The sequence below is a fragment of the Pollicipes pollicipes genome, unplaced genomic scaffold (assembly GCF_011947565.3).
Source record: "Pollicipes pollicipes isolate AB1234 unplaced genomic scaffold, Ppol_2.1 Scaffold_1600;HRSCAF=1878_pilon_pilon_pilon, whole genome shotgun sequence".
Classification (NCBI taxonomy): domain Eukaryota; kingdom Metazoa; phylum Arthropoda; class Thecostraca; order Pollicipedomorpha; family Pollicipedidae; genus Pollicipes; species Pollicipes pollicipes.
This window is the reverse complement of record NW_023595962.1, coordinates 8841296-8861189: the sequence shown is the minus strand read 5'-3', so window position 1 is coordinate 8861189 and position 19894 is coordinate 8841296. Positions and strand designations below refer to the sequence as shown.

General features: G+C 45.4%; 6 non-coding genes across 6 annotated transcripts; 3 read left to right on the top strand and 3 right to left on the bottom strand.

The window, feature by feature from the left end:
• Positions 1-1022: 1022 nt before the first annotated feature.
• Positions 1023-1095, bottom strand: TRNAF-GAA (transfer RNA phenylalanine (anticodon GAA)). The gene has a single exon. It is a non-coding gene; the product is annotated as a tRNA-Phe (tRNA).
• Positions 1096-4382: 3287 nt separating this feature from the next.
• TRNAF-GAA (transfer RNA phenylalanine (anticodon GAA)) lies at positions 4383-4455 on the top strand. The gene has a single exon. It is a non-coding gene; the product is annotated as a tRNA-Phe (tRNA).
• A 4715-nt stretch (positions 4456-9170) lies between these two features.
• On the top strand, positions 9171-9243 carry TRNAF-GAA (transfer RNA phenylalanine (anticodon GAA)). Its single transcript has one exon. It is a non-coding gene; the product is annotated as a tRNA-Phe (tRNA).
• Positions 9244-9700: 457 nt separating this feature from the next.
• On the bottom strand, positions 9701-9773 carry TRNAF-GAA (transfer RNA phenylalanine (anticodon GAA)). The gene has a single exon. It is a non-coding gene; the product is annotated as a tRNA-Phe (tRNA).
• An 8567-nt stretch (positions 9774-18340) lies between these two features.
• TRNAF-GAA (transfer RNA phenylalanine (anticodon GAA)) lies at positions 18341-18413 on the top strand. The gene has a single exon. It is a non-coding gene; the product is annotated as a tRNA-Phe (tRNA).
• Positions 18414-18870: 457 nt separating this feature from the next.
• TRNAF-GAA (transfer RNA phenylalanine (anticodon GAA)) lies at positions 18871-18943 on the bottom strand. The gene has a single exon. It is a non-coding gene; the product is annotated as a tRNA-Phe (tRNA).
• Between the last annotated feature and the right edge of the window lie 951 nt (positions 18944-19894).

The following is a 19894-nucleotide window of genomic DNA, read 5'->3' as shown; positions in this document are numbered from 1 at the left end:
GTTCAGGAAAGGGCAGAGTCATTAAATTGCCTCGTTACTGGGATTGAATAAACGTTAAAAGGAAAACTTTCTGATCGTCATTTCTTCCTCTCTAGTTCATCCTAAGTGTGCACAATGAAATAAATCTACCACCTACCAGTGGAGGCGGTAGATACCAGAAGTCTATTCTTGTTAGAAATGGATGATACAATATCGGATCTAGTGCGGACAATATAAATGAAAATATATAGCTTATTTTATAGGATAATGCACGGAATATCCTTCATCTTTTCTACAGCTACTAATCGTTGTGGAGATTTCCGCATACAAGAGAACAGCACCTATCTTTTCTCACTATCTCCTGCAGTGGTGTCACCAGTGATTCTAGACTGGCGGAACATATCGCTGGGGAAGTGGAAAATAGCATGAAGAGCCGGAGTCTACAAAGTCACTACATTGTCCCTTTTCCGGGTTTCATGGAGGCTGCTACGTATACTGTTCTTAATTTCAAGGTTGGGAGGTTGTCCATTTCTTCCCGCCCTTCTCCCCACCTTAATAACGCCTCTACTCCCCCATACAGGAACATATCGGCGCTTCCGGTTGTCTTCGCGGCCGAAATACCTCAGTTGGGAAAGCGTTAGACTGAAGGTCTAAATGTTCCTGGTTTCGGCAGTCGTTTTAAGCAAAACTTTAAAAACCCAGAAGCGTATTCTACCACAGTGGCAAGACTGTACGAGAACCGGTCTCGGGCTCCTAATACCCGTAGGGCTGTCGCTCGTTGCAGCTTACGTGTTGCAGCGGGAAGATGATCTTGATGATAAACCGCATGTGGTCTTGACCTCATGCGGTTTATCAACTTGCTAACAAGCGGTTCATAAGCTGTGTAAGGATCGTGGATGTCAGATATATTCTTCCTACTGCAATACTACATTTATATCTAGCGAAAACGCTATGGCTATTAGACCCATAGAGTGACCTTTGTACCGTCCTGCCATTGTGATGGATTTCACACCTGGATGTTGCTTAGCCTAGTTTAAAACCACTGCCGAAACCCGGGATCGAACCAGGGACATTTCGATCTTCAGTCTAACGCTCTCCCAACTGAGCCATCTCGGCCGCGAAAACAGCCGGAAGTCATGATACGCTCCTGTATGGAAGAGCATCAGCGTTATCGCGATAGGGAGAAGGGCGGGGAGGGGTGGCCAGCTTCCCAATCTTCAAATCAAGAACATCATGCGCAGCAGCCTCCATGGAACCTGGAGCAACAGAGACAGGGTACTGATGTGGTGGACTCCGGCTTTACACACTATTTACCCTTCCCCCAGCGACGTGTTTCCCCAGTCTGGAATCACCAGTGACGCCACTGCAGGGGATAAGTGGGACGAGATAGGTGTTGTAGTCTTGTATGCGGCGACCAAAGGCGTCTCACTTGACGTCGGACGTCTCATTTAGGCGTTGGCTCATTTTTTGCTCGCAGGATACCATCTCCTGTCAAGCGTAGATCCAGCATCACATTTTCCAATAACAAGTTATGAGCACCGTGTACATTTCTTGAGCATGAAGCCTGAGGCGAGGATATGTGAGCTTTTCGCGATGTTTGAGAAGGAGGGCTTTAGAGTGGTCACCACAAATGTGCCCCAGAGCACGGTTCTAGGGCTGGGAACGGTTGACTGGTGCCCGGCACCAGTTGGCATGCCTTTAACGCGGCCCGCTGTTTGGTAAGTACAACCGGCCGGGTATCGTCAGCTCAGTTGCTGCTGCCGTGGGATCAGAACTGCTTCAGAACCAGCCGTCGGTTGGACGATACCCACACAATGCACCTCCAGACGCATGTGCGGCCGTGCGACATCGCCCTCCAGAGGCGCCAGGCGTTCTGTGGGCCCCAGCAGGCTTGCGGTGTTATGGGCGTCTAGTGGCCCGGTCCCCACAAGTCTGTTCACACTCGCTCACCACGGAGGCAGGGGAACCGGCGGACGGCCAGCCGGGCGGTCGCCATCCACGAATATTTGGCCAGTTCTGGCGGGTGGACCGCCGATCGGTAGACGGCCTGGTGACTGTAGATCAGTAGGTGAGATGGTGGTGCCGTCGAGCTGCCGAGGGTGGGCGTACGTACGATACTGCCCACCAGAGGTCCCTTTGTCTTCTTATACTCTAAGTTAAAACCCGAGGGTACGAGTGTCTAAGTAGCTCTTAAATGTGTGTGCCCTGTGGCTGTCTTTGGTATGCATGATAGTGTCCCGCGGCTCACAATGATTTTGTCTCATACTGTCTGTGACCCGGAAAACACCAACGTGAGGTGATTATTTACCAACGTTCATGCGAGGCTGATGAAGGCATCATCGCTCAGAGTTCTTTGCAACTTGACATGAGGAGTTGTGTGGTTCGTCCAGCTCATGTGGCACAATATGATTTCTCTGGCCCATGGGTCACGAGATATACCCCCAGGCAATGTTGATGCTTGACCTAACGAAGTTTTGTTCTGAACACCGAAGCACCAATACATACGCATAATAGTACAATAGCGAGACGTCAACATGCGTATGCATGCTGAATATAACTTTTTCAGCGTAAAACATGGCAAAACGGTGTGCGACGGAATTGGGGAGACGGTACATCGTGTCCCTAGGGTAAAGCGAGCCCCGAGAGACCCGGCCTTGTAGGCCTGGGACATACTGTCATGAAGGGCAGTTTGACTGCAACGCCTGGAGTGGTCGATGTGGGCCTGCCTATGTTTGGTGGCCGCAATGGGTCCGCAGTTACCGTCCAAGGACACGTCCGCAAAGCTCATCGACGCCTGGTTTGGTGGAAGTGGTGTAGTTTCGTTCGTTCTAGTCTTCTTTGTCTAGTTTGGTGGTAAGTTTTAGTGCTGAGACTCATTCTTATTGTGTTTTTTTTAGTTGCAGCGGGCACTGGTGTCCATTAAGGCGTCTTCCCGGATTCCATCGCCGTTGCAGAGTATAGTAACGACAGTTACAGTACTATTGAAGTGTTCTCTTTGGAGGCTTGTCACCGACAATGCCATTATCATATTATGCTATGTGTATACATACATACATACGCACAGACACCCCCCCCCCCACACACACACTCACACTCACACACACACACACACCGCAGTTCCCTTGGCTTTTTGAAACAGTTCTAAGAGTGGAAGTCGTTAAGTATCTTTGGTTAGATCATAACAGGACCATTTCTTTTCAGAGCAGGCCATAATATCAGCTGCAAGGTTCATTAATCATTAATTGGCTGCCGTCCCAAACGAGCGCCTCGGTCTGGAAAGCCGGGAGACAAAACTGTCACAAAGCTTTTTCGGGACCTCATTGCCGAAGCTAGAAATATATATGCCAACAGAAAAAGTTAGTGAGCACATCTTAGAGAAGCATCATTTAGAAATCATACTGACATGACGGGTTTAGGTCAGGACAAAGGCCTGCAGACCCCCGCTACATGTTCGCAGGGGCTGGGTCAAGCGAGGCGCTTCATTTCTTCAACAAGTATATGCCCTTTGGCTATTGAGGCTGCCGTGTTACGAACTTGTAGATGCCGCAGTGGGGTCAGGTCAAGGTCATTCTATAGGTTAGTGTGATAATTTGGTGTATTTATGCGACCAATGATTCAAAAGATTTCCACATCCATTTTGTTTGCGCTATGCAGCTTAGGCGCCAGCTACAATTTTGTTCTGGTCAGTACATTGTCGGATGTAGGTAGGATGCCAAAATGAGGTCATAAGAGGTCAACGTGACATGCAGTAAGCTAGTCATGTCATACATGCTTCCGGATTGCTCATCCATCTACGATTAGTCAGGGGAATGAGGAAGAAGTTACAGATAATCAGGATATAGCAGTCATTAAATTGTATCCTTACTGAGATTGGACAAACTTTAAAGGGCAAAGTTTCTGAAATCGTCATTTCTTCCTCTCTAGCTCATCCTAAGTGTGGAAAAATCAAGTAAATCTACCACCCATCAGTGAAGGGAAGTCTATTCTTGTTAGAAATGAATGATACAATATCGGATCTAGTGCGGACAATATCAATAAAGATATATAACTTAAGTTATGTGATAATACTCAGGGCATTCTTTATCTCTTCGACAGCTGCTAATCATTGTGGAAATTTCCCCTTACAAGAGTAGAACCTATTGTCTCGCTATCTCCTCCAGTGGCATCACCGGTGATTCTAGGCTGGAAGAACATGTTGCTGGGGGGAGGAAAATGGCGTGTAGAACCGGTGTCTGCAAAATCACTACATTGTCCCTTTTTCCGGGTTCCATGGAGGCTGCTTCACATAATGTTCTTACTTTAAAGGTTGGGAAGCTGGCCACCGTTTCCCGTCCTTCTCCCCACCGTAATGGCGCCGTTGGTCCCCATACAGGACCATATCAGCGCTTCCGGTTGCCTTCGCGGCCGAAATAGCTCAGTTGGGAGAGCGTTAGACTGAAGATCTAAAGGTCCCTGGTTCGATCCCGGGTTTCGGCAGTGGTTTTAAGCAAAACTCAAAAGCCAGATGTGTATTCTACCACAGTGGCAAGACGGTACGAGAGCCGGTCTATGGCCCCCAACGCTCGTTGCAGCTTAAGTGTTGCGCTGGAAAGATGATCTTGGACGATTATGATCCTATTTTAAATTGTGACTGGGTTATTGGCAACTGTCTATGCCCCATAAAACCAATGCCATAAAATATAGTTAGAACCGTCTGGTAATTCTCACTTCACCTTTGCTCGACGTTAGCAATGCTCCGATATGCTCCTCAGACGCATTCAAGTCTTGGCAACAGTAATGTTATGCTAGGGTTAAGCAAGTATGAGGTGATAACGACTCTACCTCATTTATGTGGTCTTGAGCCCATGCGGCTTAGCAAGTTTCTAACAAGCGGGTCACAAGCTGTGTGAGGATCGTGGATGTCAGATATCTTCGCCCTACTGCACCACTTCAGCTATATCTAGCGATAACGCCATGCCTCTTAGAGCCATAGACTGATCTCTGTACCGTACTGCCACTGTGGTGGGGTCCACATCTGGATGTTGCTGAGCTTAATATAAAACCACTGCCGAAAGCCGGGATCGAACCAGGGACATTTCGATCTTCAGTCTAACGCTCTCCTAACTGAGCTATTTCGCAGGCGGAAGTGACCGGAAGCTCTGATGTGCACCTGTATGGCAAAGCATCAGCGTTATTGCGATAGGGAGAAGAGCGGGGAGGGGTGGCCAGGTCCCCAACCTTTAAATTAAGAACATTATGCTCAGCAGTCTCCATGGAATCTGGAACAACCGAGACCGTGTAGTGATGTGGTAGACTCCGGCTTTGTACATTATTTGCCCTTCCCCCAGCGACATGTTTCCCCAGTCGGGAATCACCAGTGACGTCAGCATAGGGGATGAGTAAAATGAGATAGGTGTTCTTATCTTGTACGCGGCGAGCAAAGTCGTCTCACTTGGCGTCGGACGTCTCATGTAGGCGTTGGCTCATTTTTTTTTTTGCGCGCAGTATACCATCTCCTGTCAAGCATAGATCCAGCAGGACATTATCCAAGAACAAGCTAGGAACACCGTGTACATTTCTTGAGCATGAAGCCTTTGCCGAGGATATGTGAGCTTTTTGCGATGTTTGAGAGGAGGGCTTTAGCGTGGTCACCACGAATGTGCCCCAGAGCACCGATCTAGGACCGGGAATGGTTGACTGGTGCCCAGCACCAGTTGGCATGCCTTTAACGCGGCCCGCTGTTTGGTAAGTACAACCGGCCGGGTACCGTCAGCTCAGCTGCTGCTGCCGTGGGATCAGAGCTGCTTCAGAACCAGCCGTCGGTTGGGCGATACCCACACAATGCATCTCCAGACGCATGGGCGAACTTGCGGCATCGCCCTCTCGAGGCGCCAGGCGTTCTGTGGGCTCCAGCAGGCTGGCGAGGTTATGGACGTCTAGTGGCCCGGTCCCCACAAGTCGGTTCACACTCGCTAACCACAGAGGCAAGGGGACCGGCGGACGGCCAGCCGGGCGGTCGCCATCCAGTAGTTCCATCTGGATGGCGACCTACGTCATCCATCCATCAGGCCGGTACTGGTGGATAGAACGCCGATCGGTAGACGGCCTGGTGACTGTAGATCAGTAGGTGAGATGGTGGTGTCGTCGAGATGCCGCGGGTGGGCGTATGTACGATACTGCCCACCAGAGGTCTCTTGTCTTTTTATAGCCTAAGTTAAAACCCGAGGGTGCGAGTGTCTAAACAGCCTCAAGTGTGTGTGCCCTATGGCTGTCTTGGGTATGCATGATAATGTCCCACGGCTCACAATGATATCGTCTCGTACTGTCACTCTGAAAACACCAACGTGGGGTGATTGTTTACCAAAATTCATGCGAGGCTAATGAAGGCATCATTGTTCAGAGTTCTTTACAACTTAACATGAGGAGTTGTGCGGTGCGTGTAGCTCATCTGGCACAATGTTATTTCTCTGACCCACGGGTAACGAGATATATCACCAGGAATCGTTTATGCTTGACCTAACGAAGGGTTGTTCTGAACGCCGAAGCACCAATACAGACGCAGAACAGTACAAAAGCGAGACGTCAACATGTGAATGCATGCCGAACATAACGTTTTCAGCATTTTACATGGCCAAACGACATGTGACGGAATTGGGGAGACGGTACATCGTGTCCCTATAGTAAAGGGAGTCCCGAGAGACCCGGCCTTGTATGCCTGGGGTACACTGTAATGGACTGCAGCTTGACTACAATGTCTGGAGTGGTCGGCGTGGGCCTGCCTATGTTTGGTGGCCTCAATGGGTCCGCAGTTACCGCCCAACGACACGTCCGGAAAGCTCATCGACGCCTAGTTTGGCGGTATCGGTCTAGTTTCTTTCCCTCTAGTTTTCCATGTCTAGTTTGGCGGTAAGTTTTAGTGCTGGGGCTCATTCTTACTAGTTTTTTTTAAGTTGCAGCAGGCACCAGTGTCCATTAAGAAGTCCACATGGATTTCTTCGCCGTTGCGGCAGTATAGTAACAACAGTAACGGGACTATTCAAATGTTCTCTTTGGAGGCTTGTCACCGACGGTGCTGTTACTCTACCATGATATGTGTGTACATACATACATACGCATACACACACATATATACATATGTACATGTATATATAATATGTATGCATATATATATATACATATACATATATATATATATATATATATATATATATATATATATATATATTATCTCCTCTGATCAGGTCGTTTTTTAGTTCATCCGTAGAATTGTGCGTGATTAGCAGAACTTATTTCCGTCGTTCAGGATGACTGTGCATTTGTGTTGTAATCTTCTTTGGCTAGGATGACAATAGCAGGCTTGTAAGTACTTGGTGTCACAATGTGCTCGTTCTGCCTTACATCGCTGGCGTCACGCCGCAGACGGGGTGGCAGCGATTTTTCCCCTATACGCTCCTCGTCGTGCTGTCTGTAATGAAAATATGATGACACCTAGGATTGGTGTCCATCTTTTGCTGGTTTTTGTTTTTGCTTTGTTACTACAAGATGCAGATGGAATGTTGGATGTTGGATGTCTGGAAATGTCTGGATGCTGAAAGTCTTTTCTGCAAGGGCCTACATAAAAGGAAGATAGGAAGAGACCCGGGATGAAACTTGGCACGATGTTTTAAATGGAGACCGGCAATTGCAACGCGGCCTTTGTCCCAGCTTTCGTCATGTGCGTGCTTCGAAATTTCCACACGAAACCCGACAAGCATCGACATCGCAAACAAGGCAACGACGCTGGAGTTATGGGCAGCTATTAAACCGGTGCCCCCAAGTTGGTTTACACGCGTCGATAACCGCCCCACTGTCCCACCCCAGCACTCTAGGACCGACTGATCCAAGGCCCTAGAACAGAAGGCAAAACCGTCCGGCCAAATGCCGCTGCTTCGACTGATGACGTCATAGGTGTAATCGGTACGTAATGGTCAACGGCGGATACATGCTATCCGCAGTTCACTCGGTTAAATTGAAGCAGTTCTAAGACTGGGAGTTGTTAAATATCTTTGGTTGGATCATAACAGGACCATTTCTTTTCCGAACAGGCCATCATATCAGTTGCAGGTTTTATTTATCATTATTTGGCTGGCGTCCCAACCGAGTGCTTCGGTCTGGAAAGCCGGGAGACAAAACTGTCGCAAAGCTTTTATGGGAACTCATTGCCGAAGTTGGAAATATATATGTAAACAGAAAAAGTTAATGAGCGTATCTTGAAGAACCAAAAAATAGAACTCATACTGACATGAAGGGTCAAGGTCTGAGCAAAGGACTGCAGACCCCCGTTACATGCTCGCAAGGGCTGGTTCAAGTGAGACGTTTCATTCCTTCAACAAGTATATGCCCTTTGGCTACCTCAGGATGCTGGGTTACGAACTTGTAGATGCCACAATGGGGTCAGATCAAGGTCATTCCATAAGTTAGCATAATAATTTGGTGTCTTTGTTTGGCCATTGATTCAAAATATTTCCACACCCATTTTGCTCGCGCTATGGCGCTTAAGCGCCAGCTACAATTTTGTTCTGGTCAGTACATAGTCGGATGTAGGTAGGATGCTGATCCATCTAGGATTAATCAGGGGAATGATAAAGCAGTGACATATGATCAGGATATAACAGAATCATTAAATTGTTTCCCTACTGAGATTGCACAAACTTTAGAGAACAAAGTTTCTGAAATCGTCATTTTTTCCTCTCTAGCTGATCTCAAATGTGGAAAATGAAGTGAATCTACCATCTACCAGCGGATAAAAGTCTATTCTTTTTAGAAATGGACGACACAATATCGGATCTAGGGTGGACAATATAAGTACAAGATATATAACTTATTTTATAGGATAATACTCTGAGAATTCTTCATCCTTTCGATAGCTGCTAAACATTGTGGAGATTTCGGCATACAAAAGAAGAACACCTATCTCACCTCACTATCTCCTGCAGTGGTGTCACCAGTGATCCTGGACTGGGGGAAACATTTCGATGGGGGAGCATGTAGAGCCGGAGTCTACCAAATCGCTATATTGTCGATTTTGTTCTGGATTGCGCGCAGGTTTTGCGCATAATGTTCTTAAGTTCAAGGCTGGGACACTGGTCACCCTTTCCCGCCCATTTCCCCACCGGAATATTTCCGCTGGTCCTCCATACAAGAGCATATCAGCGCTTCCTGTCCTCTTCGCGGCCGAAATAGCTCAGTTGGGAGAGCGTTAGACTGAAGATCTAAATGTCCCTGGTTCGATCCCGGGTTTCGGCAGTGGTTTTAACATAGACTGAGCAAAACCCAGATGTGTATTCTACGACAGTGGCAAGAGGGTATGAGAGCCGGTCTATGGCTCCCAATAGCCGTAGCGCTATCGCTCGTTGCAGCTTTAGGGTTGCAGTGGGAAGATGATTTTGGACGATTACGATCCTAATTTATCTTGTGACCGGTTTGTGGGCATCTGTTTATGCCACATGAAACCAAGACCATAAAAAAGTGTTAGAACCGCCCGGTAATTCCCACTTCACCTTTGCTTAACGTCAGCGATGCTTTGGTTGCTCCTGAGCCGCATTCTCGGCAACAGTGGCGTCATGCCTTCTTCCCACTTCAGCACTACAGTTATGTCTAGCGGTAACGCTATGGCTATTAGAGCCATAGACTGACCCTTGTACCGTGCTACCATTGTGATGGAGTCCGCGCCTGAATGTTGCTGAGCTTAATTTAAAACCGTTGCCGAAACCCGGGATCGAACCAGGGACATTTAGATCTTCAGTCTAACGCTCTCCCAACTGAGCTATTTCGGCCGCAAAAACAACCAGAGGCTCTGATATTCTCCTGTATGGAGGGGTATCAGCGTTATTGCGATAAGGAGAAGGACGGGAGGGGTGGCCAGTGTCCCAATCTTCGAATCAAGAACATTATGCGCAGCAACCTCCGTGGAATCCGGAACAACCGAGACAGGGTACTGATGTGGTGGACTCCGGTTTTACGCACTATTTGCCCTTCCCCCAGCGACATGTTTCCCCAGTCTGGAATCACCAGTGACGCCACTGCAGGGGAAAAGTGGGATGAGATAGGTGTTGTAATCTTGTATGCGGCGACCAAAGGCGTCTCACTTGGCGTCGGCCGTCTCATTTAGGCGTTGGCTCATTTTTGGCTCGCAGTCTTCCATCTCCCGTCAAACGTAGACCCAGCATCACATTTTCCAATAATAAGTTATGAGCACCGCGTACATTTCTTGAGCATGAGGCCTGAGGCGAGGATATGTGAGCTCATCGCGATGTTTGATGAAGAGGGGTTTAGCGTGGTCACCACGAATATGCCCCAGAGCATCGTTCTAGGACTGGAAATGGTTGACTGGTGCCCGGCACCAGTTCTCATGCCTTTAACGCGGCCCGCTGATTGGTAAGTACAACCGGCCAGGTATCGTCACCTCAGCTGACGCAGCTATGGGATCAGAGCTGCTTCAGAACCAGCCGTCAGTTGGGCGATACCCACACGATGCATCTCCAGACGCATGGGCGACCGTGTGACATCGCGCTCCAGAGGCGCCAGGCATTCTGTGGGCCCGAGCGCGCTGGGGGGGGGGGGGGGGCTATGGGCGTGTAGTGGCCCGGTCTCCAAAGTCGGTAGGTTAGTTAGTTGAACCGGAAGACTTTGTACCCTCGCTTTATCAACTCGGAGGATTTTGTACCATTTCTGCTCAACTCGGGTGATTTTAGACCAAGCTGAATCAATTCGGGTGATTTTGTACCAGCATGAGTTTGCGGCCACTGCCGCTCCTCGGAGGCTATTGAGTGTAACCTAAAACAAAAAAATCGTGGTTTTGCAAATCAACAAATCAATCTAACTTTTGGCAAAGGAATCAAGTGAATCGGATTATTAGAAGAACTCGAAAAAATCGGAAAGTTGGGCAAGTTTTGATTTTTCGCTCCGAGAGCATGACTTCAACGCCTTGCAAGAAGATTGAGACGCTGATTCGACCCGGGCGGAGTTGCACCTTTCGTTGATTTAAACCGGCGGGATGTGTATCATTGGTATTTTTGACATTTTTGCATAACAGTTTTCTAAACAAGATACATTACGGAAAAGTGTCTTTTCACCTGTTCTTTGTAATGTATTTGGATTTTCTTGGTTACACCCAAAGGGTTTTGAGAAATTATGTGTTAAAGTAGTTGGCCAAGATTTTCGGAATTTTCCGTGGATTTTCTGTGATAAAGGTGCATGTTGTAAATAACGTGTTATTTATGCTGCAAAAATAATTTCTAGGTTGCACTAAGAGCCGTCTGAGTTATGTCCGTTCCTATCCTGAACAAGTGTATTTTCGCCGCATACAATGATGCAATGTTTCCCTCCTGGTTCCTAAGCAACTGCACGTCTTAGAAAGCTACTTTTTACACCGTCACTCACAGTTTTCTTTGTATTATCCTTTTGCGTTTTTTAAAAATTGGTTTCAAAATTTTTAATTTTGACACAAATGAAAGCTTTAAGCAACATATATTTTCAAAACTTCCCGAATTTGTTTGTTTGTTAAACGTCATCACATATAAAACTGTCCAATTAACAACTTTTATGCAGGTTATTTTGTGATTGGAAAGTTATTTTGGGTTCCTAGGTTTCAGTGAAATATTGTTTTGCTTTTTTGTGCATCGAAATTTTTTATTTTTGCATTCTGGTATAGTGTGTACATGCGTTTTGTGATCATGTACAACGTGCTCTTTACAGCTTGTGGGTATTAGATATATTGAGGAAACTAGCCTCGCTTGAGTAAGGTAGTTTTTCCATGTAACGTTACGCGTGGCACTTGGAAAAAATACGTGATTCTCTTATTTGTAAGTCCATCTTTGGCAGGCTTTTTCTCGGCAGCCATACGTCCTTGGAAGTTTGTTTTAAGACTCTGAGTTACACCTTTGTCTGTTCTATCTGGATTTTATAATAAAAAAGTAAGATCACATACTTTAGCGTTTGATATAGAGACATGGTCTTGTCAAAAAGCATTGCCAATTTTTTTATGTTGATGATTTTTGTGTTTTTCTAGATGTAAAATTAATTACGATAATCATTTTATGAAAATGTTTTTGCCATTTATTCAAAATTTGTGGTAATACCAAGGAATTTGAAAATTATAATGCAATTTGTGGGCTTTCAAAAACTTTGTTTTTTGACTTTGTTGCCTGGAAGTCTAAGCGCTTGTTCATGGTGTACATCATGTTTTCTACAGCTTGTACATTCAATGTATTTTAAAGAAGTTATGGGGGATTGAGTAGATGTATTTCTTTCCATAGCGTTACGCGTGGTACTTCGAAAAATATCGCTGTTTCGCTTATTGCAGATGTCAAGTATGACAGACTATAGCGCAGCAACAAAAAAAGATAGATGGTTAGCAGAATCAATGTCAGATAGGCCATTTTCTGCTCTACCTGGGTGGTGTGCTTTTGAGATGTTTTAGAAAAAGTGTGATCAAAATTTTTTGAAAGGTCTTTGCATCTTAAAATTTGCAAAAAACTACAATATTTTAGAATCGAAGCCAGTTTTTGATAGGAAATTAGTTCTAAAATGTATTATCACCGAGGCATTTTGGGATCAAATAATTTTTTCCACATCATGCATGTCAAGAAATATTAAATTTTGCAATTCTGACGACACAATTTTGAATGTCTCTTTCAGGTTTAGAGTTGCGTGAATTTTTATCTACATCATGTTCTTTAAAGATTCGAATTATCTAGCATGATAAAGAAGCGACAGTCGATTATACAGAGGTACGTTCTCCCATAGCGTTACCCGTGTCACTGAAAATTTCGCGAAAACAGGGCTCAATTGGTTTCCTGTTTGACCGCTTCTATCTTTGGAACCAAGAAGTGTAGAACTACGTTCTTTTCACTGACAGATACTAATTTAAACGTAGAAACGACTCATGTTACTTGCGACACTCATTGCAATAACATTTTTGCAACTTTAAGAAGTATTTAAAATGTTTTGTCGCCAAAATTTTGCACATTTTGAAAAATTTGTACGCAGTTTTGCATAGAAATCTTCAAAAGCTTTGATCTAAGTACCTTTAGGACGTGAGAAAAAATGTAACCCAGTTTGGAAAGGTCAAAAATTTTGACAAATTTTTGAAAATTTTGACTTCGTTAAAAACCATTTCTATTTCCGTTATAGCATGCGGGCTATGTTATGCTTGCTATTAGGTTAAGTTAGGTTATGCTTAACTCTGTTCTGCATTTTACAGAACTAATTTGCATAGGTTGTTGAAAAAGTGAGACAGCATTGAGCGGAGGTAAATTTTTCCATAGCGTTACGCTACAACTCCGCCACGTAGTGGGTGTCTTCATTAAGGTATAACATTTAAGCATTTAGAATAACAGTGTCCAGAGTTTTACTCCTTGTAGACAATTAATGGAGCAATGTTTTCTGATAATGGGAACTTTTGACTCAAGAAGGGTGCATAAGGGTACATTTAGCAAAGACAGCTGTCCTACGGGAAGTAACATGCAAAAAATGACAATTTTTTAATTTTTCCAAGTTTGGCTAATGAACTTTGTAGAACGTAACGTGGGCTGTCTGATGATGCCATTTTGAAACTTTGAAGTCATTATTCAGTCGTCCATGACCGATCAAATTTTGGGCATTTTCGGGCATGTTGAACACTTAAGTGCGTGAAAATCAAGTCATCAGTGCTAGAGGTAAACATCAATAATTTTTAGTATCACAATGCCTTTGGCAACATTTGAACGGATTTCTACGTACAGGGGATCTGCGATTACACTGATTGCTTCAATTAATAGAAGTCGTTGAATTCAGTCGTTAGAACTGGTAAATTTACCCAAAACATGCGCCAGGCGATTGCTTACACAAACCATTTTTCAAAACTTAAATCGGTTGAATAATTAACGAGTTATATGTAAATAAGTACATTGATGTTACCACTTAGCCTGAAAAAAAACGAAAACTGGTACAACATCACGCGAGTTAACTCAGCGGAATCCATTGCGATGCAAAACAGTTCTTCGGATTTTTCTCGGTCTCTAATTGATAGAACTGAATGATCTAAAGAACAAAAGATGCGCACTACATACACGCAGCACATTCTGTGAGGACACGTCAATCGGCGATTTGGTCTTAGCGCTAGACCATATTATGTGACCCAAAAAACTGAAAAACAGTGTTTTGCCTAAAACTGTTTTACCCATTTTTCAATCACTTACAAAAAATAGCGTTGTGCCCCCGGAAATTGCGCGTCTAATAACATTTTGTGCGCAAAAATCGGTTGGATAGATTTCTTATTTTAAGCAGTGGCCCAAACGCTTTTTTAAATTTGAGTTTTTGCTAATATTTCTTGAACACTTCAGCCGATTTTGAATTTTCGACCGCTAATCGATGCTCCGTATTACGGCACAACTTTTTCTGGAGGTTAGAATAATGTGCTAAAAAATTCTGGTCAGGGGAGATTTTTTAAAACAAATGTATTTTTCAAAACAGTATTTTTTTTACAACAGTATTTATTTTTTTATGTATTTTTTTTGGATTTTGTCCGATTTCAATTTCGTTTGTTTTCATTCAACTCGTCTCGCCGAGATCTTTCATTCTTTTTGACTGAAGGCAATCGGATAACTAGAAATATGTTAGGTCGTAACTGGTGCAACTGGCTATGCTCGTATGGAAAATTAACGTGTAAGCCTATGGGAGGAACACGCACACCGGTATATGACCGCCGATTTGGGCACCAAACCTCAAGTACCCTTATCTATGAGTGTACCCTAGAAGAAGCACGAATCACCCAGCTCACCTAAAGCCAAATAGAGGCGTATTAGGCACAAGTCTATATCTCTAGGTAACATGGGTTAAACCTAAGAATGTCATTTCTCCGACAATTGACTCAGTTTGAAGCACCGTGACCCCTAAACCATTCAATCGATTTTGACAAAAACTAACACCATCGTATCCGCCGAACATTTTTCTATATAATTTGTGAGCTTCAGATATCTACATGACCTAGGATAGGTCCGGCGATTTTTTAGCTGAAGGGGGGATTTTAGTACCCGTCGACCACAAAATGATACAAAATCCCCCGCTTTGGATACAGAATCTTCCGAGTTAACTTAGTAGCCTAAGTTAAAACCCGAGGGTGGGAGCGTCTAAATAGCCTCAAGTGTGTGTGCCCTATGGCTCTCTTTGGTATGCATGATAGTGTCCCACCGCTCACAATGATATTGCTTCATACTGTCACTCGAAAAACACCAACGTGAGGTGATTGTTTACCAGCATTCATGGGAGGCTAATGAAGGCATCATCGTTCAGAGTTCTTTACAACTTGACATGAGGAGTTGTGTGGCGCGTCTAACTCATATGGCACAATACTTTTTCTCTGACCCATGGGTCACGAGATATACCACCAGGCATCGTTTATGCTTGACCTAACGAGACGTTGTTCTGAACGCCGGAGCACCAATACAGACGCAGAATAGTATAATAGCGGGACATCAACATGTGTATGCATGCTGAATATAACTTTTTGAGCATATCACATGGCCAAACGGCGTGCGACGAAATTTGGGAAAACGGCACATCGTGTCCCTATAGTAAAGGGAGTCCCGAGAGACCCGGCCTTGTAGGCCTGGGGCACACCGTAATGGACTGCAGCTTGACTACAATGTCTGGAGTGGTCGGTGTGGGCCTGCCTATGTTTGGTGGCCGCAATGGGTCCGCAGTTACCGCCCAACGACACGTCCAGAAAGCTCATCCACGCCTAGTTTGGTGGTATCGGTCTAGGTTCTTTCCCTCTAGTGTTCCATGGCTAGTTTGGTGGTAAGTTTTAGTGCTGGTGATCATTCTTACTAGTTTTTTTTGTTGTTGCAGCAGGCACTAGTGTGCATTAAGAAGTCCGCACGGATTTCATCGCCGTTGCGGCAGTATAGTAACAACAGCTACGGTACAATTCAAATGTTCTCTTTGGCGGCTTGTCACCGATAGTGCTGCTTTTATATCATGATATGTGTATACATACATACATACGCACACACACACACACACACACACACAGACACACACACACACACACACACACACACACACACACACACACACACACACACAGACACACACACACACACACACACACACACACACACACACACACACACACACACACACACACACACACACACACACACACACACACACACACACACACACACACACACACACACACACACACACACACACACACACATATATATATATATATATATATATATATATATATATATATATCCGCTCTGATCAGGTCGCTTTTTAGTTTATTCGTAGAAATGTGCGTGATTAGCAGAACTTATTTCCGTCGTTCAGGATGACTGTATTTTCGTGTTGTAGTCTTCTTTGTCTAGGATGTCAATAGCAGGCTTGTAGGTACTTGGTATTACAGTGTGCTCGTTCTGCCTAACATCGCTGGCGTCACACGGCAGACGGGGTGAGAGCGATTTGTTCCCCTATACGCTCCCCATCGTACCGTCTGCTATGAAAGTATACTAAAACCTAGGATTGGTGTCGATCTTTTGCTGTATTTTTGCTTTGGTGCTACAAGATGCAGATGGAATGTTGGATGTTGGATGTCTGGAAATGTCTGGATGCCGAAGGTGTTTTCTGCAAGAGTCTACATAAAATGAAGTTAGGAACAGAGCCGGGACGAAATTTGGCACGATGTTATAGATGGAGACCGGAAATTGTAACGCGGCCTTTGTTCCAATTCCCAGCTGTTGTCATGTGCGTGCTTTGAAATTTCCACACGAAGCCTGACAAGCATCGACATTGCAAACAAGGCAACAGCGCTGGTGTTATGGGCAGCTATTAAACCGGTGCCCCCAAGTTGGTTCACACGCGTCGATAACCGCCCCACCGTCCCACCCTAGGGACGGTGGGTACTATGGTCCCACCCACCCCGTCCCGTAGCACTCTAGGACCGACTGATCCAAGGCCCCAGAGCAGAAGGTATAACCGTCCGGCCAAATGCCGCTGCTTTGACTGATGACGTCACAAGTGTAATCGGCACGTAATGTTCAACGGCGGATACATGCTAACCGCAGTTCACTTGGTTAAATTGAAGCAGTTCTAATACTGGTAGTCGTTAAATATCTTTGGTTGGATCATAACAGGACGATTTCTTTTCCGAACGGGCCATAATATCAGCTGCAAGGTTTATTAATCATTAATTGGCTGGCGTCCCAATCGAGCGCTTCGGTCTCGAAAGCCGGGAGACAAAACTGTCGCAAAGCTTTTTCGGAAACTCATTGCCGAAGTTGGAAATATATCTGTAAACGGAAAAAGTTAATGAGCGTATCTCAAAGAAGCAAAGATTATAAGTCATACTGACGTGAAGGGTCAAGGTCAGGGCAAAGGCCTGCAGACCCCCGCTACATGTTCGTAGGGGCTGGGTCAAGTGGAGCGTTTCATTCCTTCAACAAGTATATGCCCTTTGGATACTTGAGGATGCTGGGTTAAGAACTTGTAGATGCCACAATGGGGTCAGATCAAGGTCATTCCATAGGTTAACGTGATTATTTGGTGTATTTATGCGGCCATTGATTTAGAATATTTCCACATCCATTTTGCTCGCGCTATGCAGCTAAAGCGCCAGCTACAATTTTGTTCTGGTCAGTACATAGTCGGATGTAGGTAGGATGCACAAAATGAGGTCATAAGAGTTCAACATGACACACAGTAAGCTAGTCATGTCATACATGCTTCCGGATTGCTGATCCATCTAGGATTAATCAGGAGAATGATAAAGCTGTTACATATGATCAGGATATAACAGAGTCATCAAATTGTTTCCTTACTGAGATGGGAGAAACTTTAAAGAACAAAGTTTCTGAAATCGTCATTTTTTCCTCTCTAGCTTATCTCAAATGTGGAAAATGAAGCAAATCTACCACCTACCAGTGGATAAAAGTATATTCTTTTTAGAAATCGACGATGCAATATCGGATCTAGGGTGGACAATATAAGTACAAGATACATAACTTATTTTATACGATAACACTCTGCGCATTCTTCATCCTTTCGACAGCTGCTAAACATTGTGGAGATTTCTGCATGCAAAAGAAGAACACCTATCTCACCTCACTATCTCCTGCAGTGGTGTCACCAGTGATCCTGGACTGGGGGAAACATTTCGATGGGGGAGCATGTAGAGCCGGATTCTACCAAATAGCTATATTGTTTCTTTTGTTCTGGATTTCACGCAGGTTTTGCGCATAATGTTCTTAATTTCAAGGCTGGGACACTGGTCACCCCTTCCCGCCCTTCTCCCCATCGGAATAACGCCGCTGGTCCTCAATACAAGAGCATATCAGCGCTTCCTGTCGCCTTCGCGGCCGAAGTAGCTCAGATGGGAGAGCGTTAGACTGAAGATCTAAATGTCCCTGGTTCGATCCCGGGTTTCGGCAGTGGTTTTAACTTAGACTGAGCAAAACCCAGATGTGCATTCTACGATAGTGGCAAGACGGTACGAGAACCGGTCCATGGCTCCCAATAGCCGTAGCGCTATCGCTCGTTGCAGCTTTAGGGTTGCAGTGGGAAGATGATTTTGGACGATTACGATCCTAATATATCTTGTGACCGTTTTGTGGGCAACTGTTTATGCCACATGAAACCAAAACCATAAAAAAGTGTTAGAAACGTCCGGTAATTGTCACTTCACCTTTGCTTAACGTCAGCGATGCTTTGGTTGCTCCTGAGCCGCATTTTCGGCAACAGTGGCGTCATGCCTTCTTCCCACTTCAGCACTACAGTTATGTCTAGCGGTAACGCTATGGCTATTAGAGCCATAGACTGACCCTTGTACCGTGCTACCATTGTGATGGAGTCCGCGCCTGAATGTTGCTGAGCTTAATTTAAAACCGTTGCCGAAACCCGGGATCGAACCAGGGACATTTAGATCTTCAGTCTAACGCTCTCCCAACTGAGCTATTTCGGCCGCAAAAACAACCAGAGGCTCTGATATTCTCCTGTATGGAGGGGTATCAGCGTTATTGCGATAAGGAGAAGGACGGGAGGGGTGGCCAGTGTCCCAATCTTCGAATCAAGAACATTATGCGCAGCAACCTCCATGGAATCCGGAACAACAGAGACAGAGTACTGATGTGGTGGACTCCGGTTTTACACACTATTTACCCTTTCCCCAGCGACATGTTTCCCCAGTCTGGAATCACCAGTGACGCCACTGCAAGGGATAAGTGGGATGAGATAGGTGTTGTAATATTGTATGCGGCGACCAAAGTCGTCTCACTTGGCGTCGGCCGTCTCATTTAGGCGTTGGCTCATTTTTGGCTCGCAGTATTCCATCTCCTGTCAAACGTAGACCCAGTATCACATTTTCCAATAATAAGTTATGAGCACCGCGTACATTTCTTGAGCATGAAGCCTGAGGCGAGGATACGTGAGCTTATCGCGATGTTTGATGAAGAGGGGTTTAGCGTGGTCACCACGAATATGCCCCAGATCATCGTTCTAGGGTTGGGAATGGTTGATTGGTGCCCGGCACCAGTTGGCATGCCTTTAACGCGGCCCGCTGATTGGTAAGTACAACCGGCCAGGTATCGTCACCTCAGCTGCCGCAGCTATGGCATCAGAGCTGCTTCAGAACCAGCCGTCGGTTGGGCGATACCCACACGATGCATCTCCAGACGCATGAGCGACCGTGTGACATCGCGCTCCAGAGGCGCCAGGCATTCTGTGGGCCCGAGCGCGCTGGCGGGGTTTTGGGCGTCTAGTGGTCCGGTCTCCACAAGTCGGTTGGTTTGTTGAACCAGAAGATTTTGTACCCTCGTTTTATCAACTCGGAGGATTTTGCACCATTTTTACTCAACTCGGGTGATTTGAGACCAAGCTGAATCAATTCGGGTGATTTTGTACCAACATGGGTTTG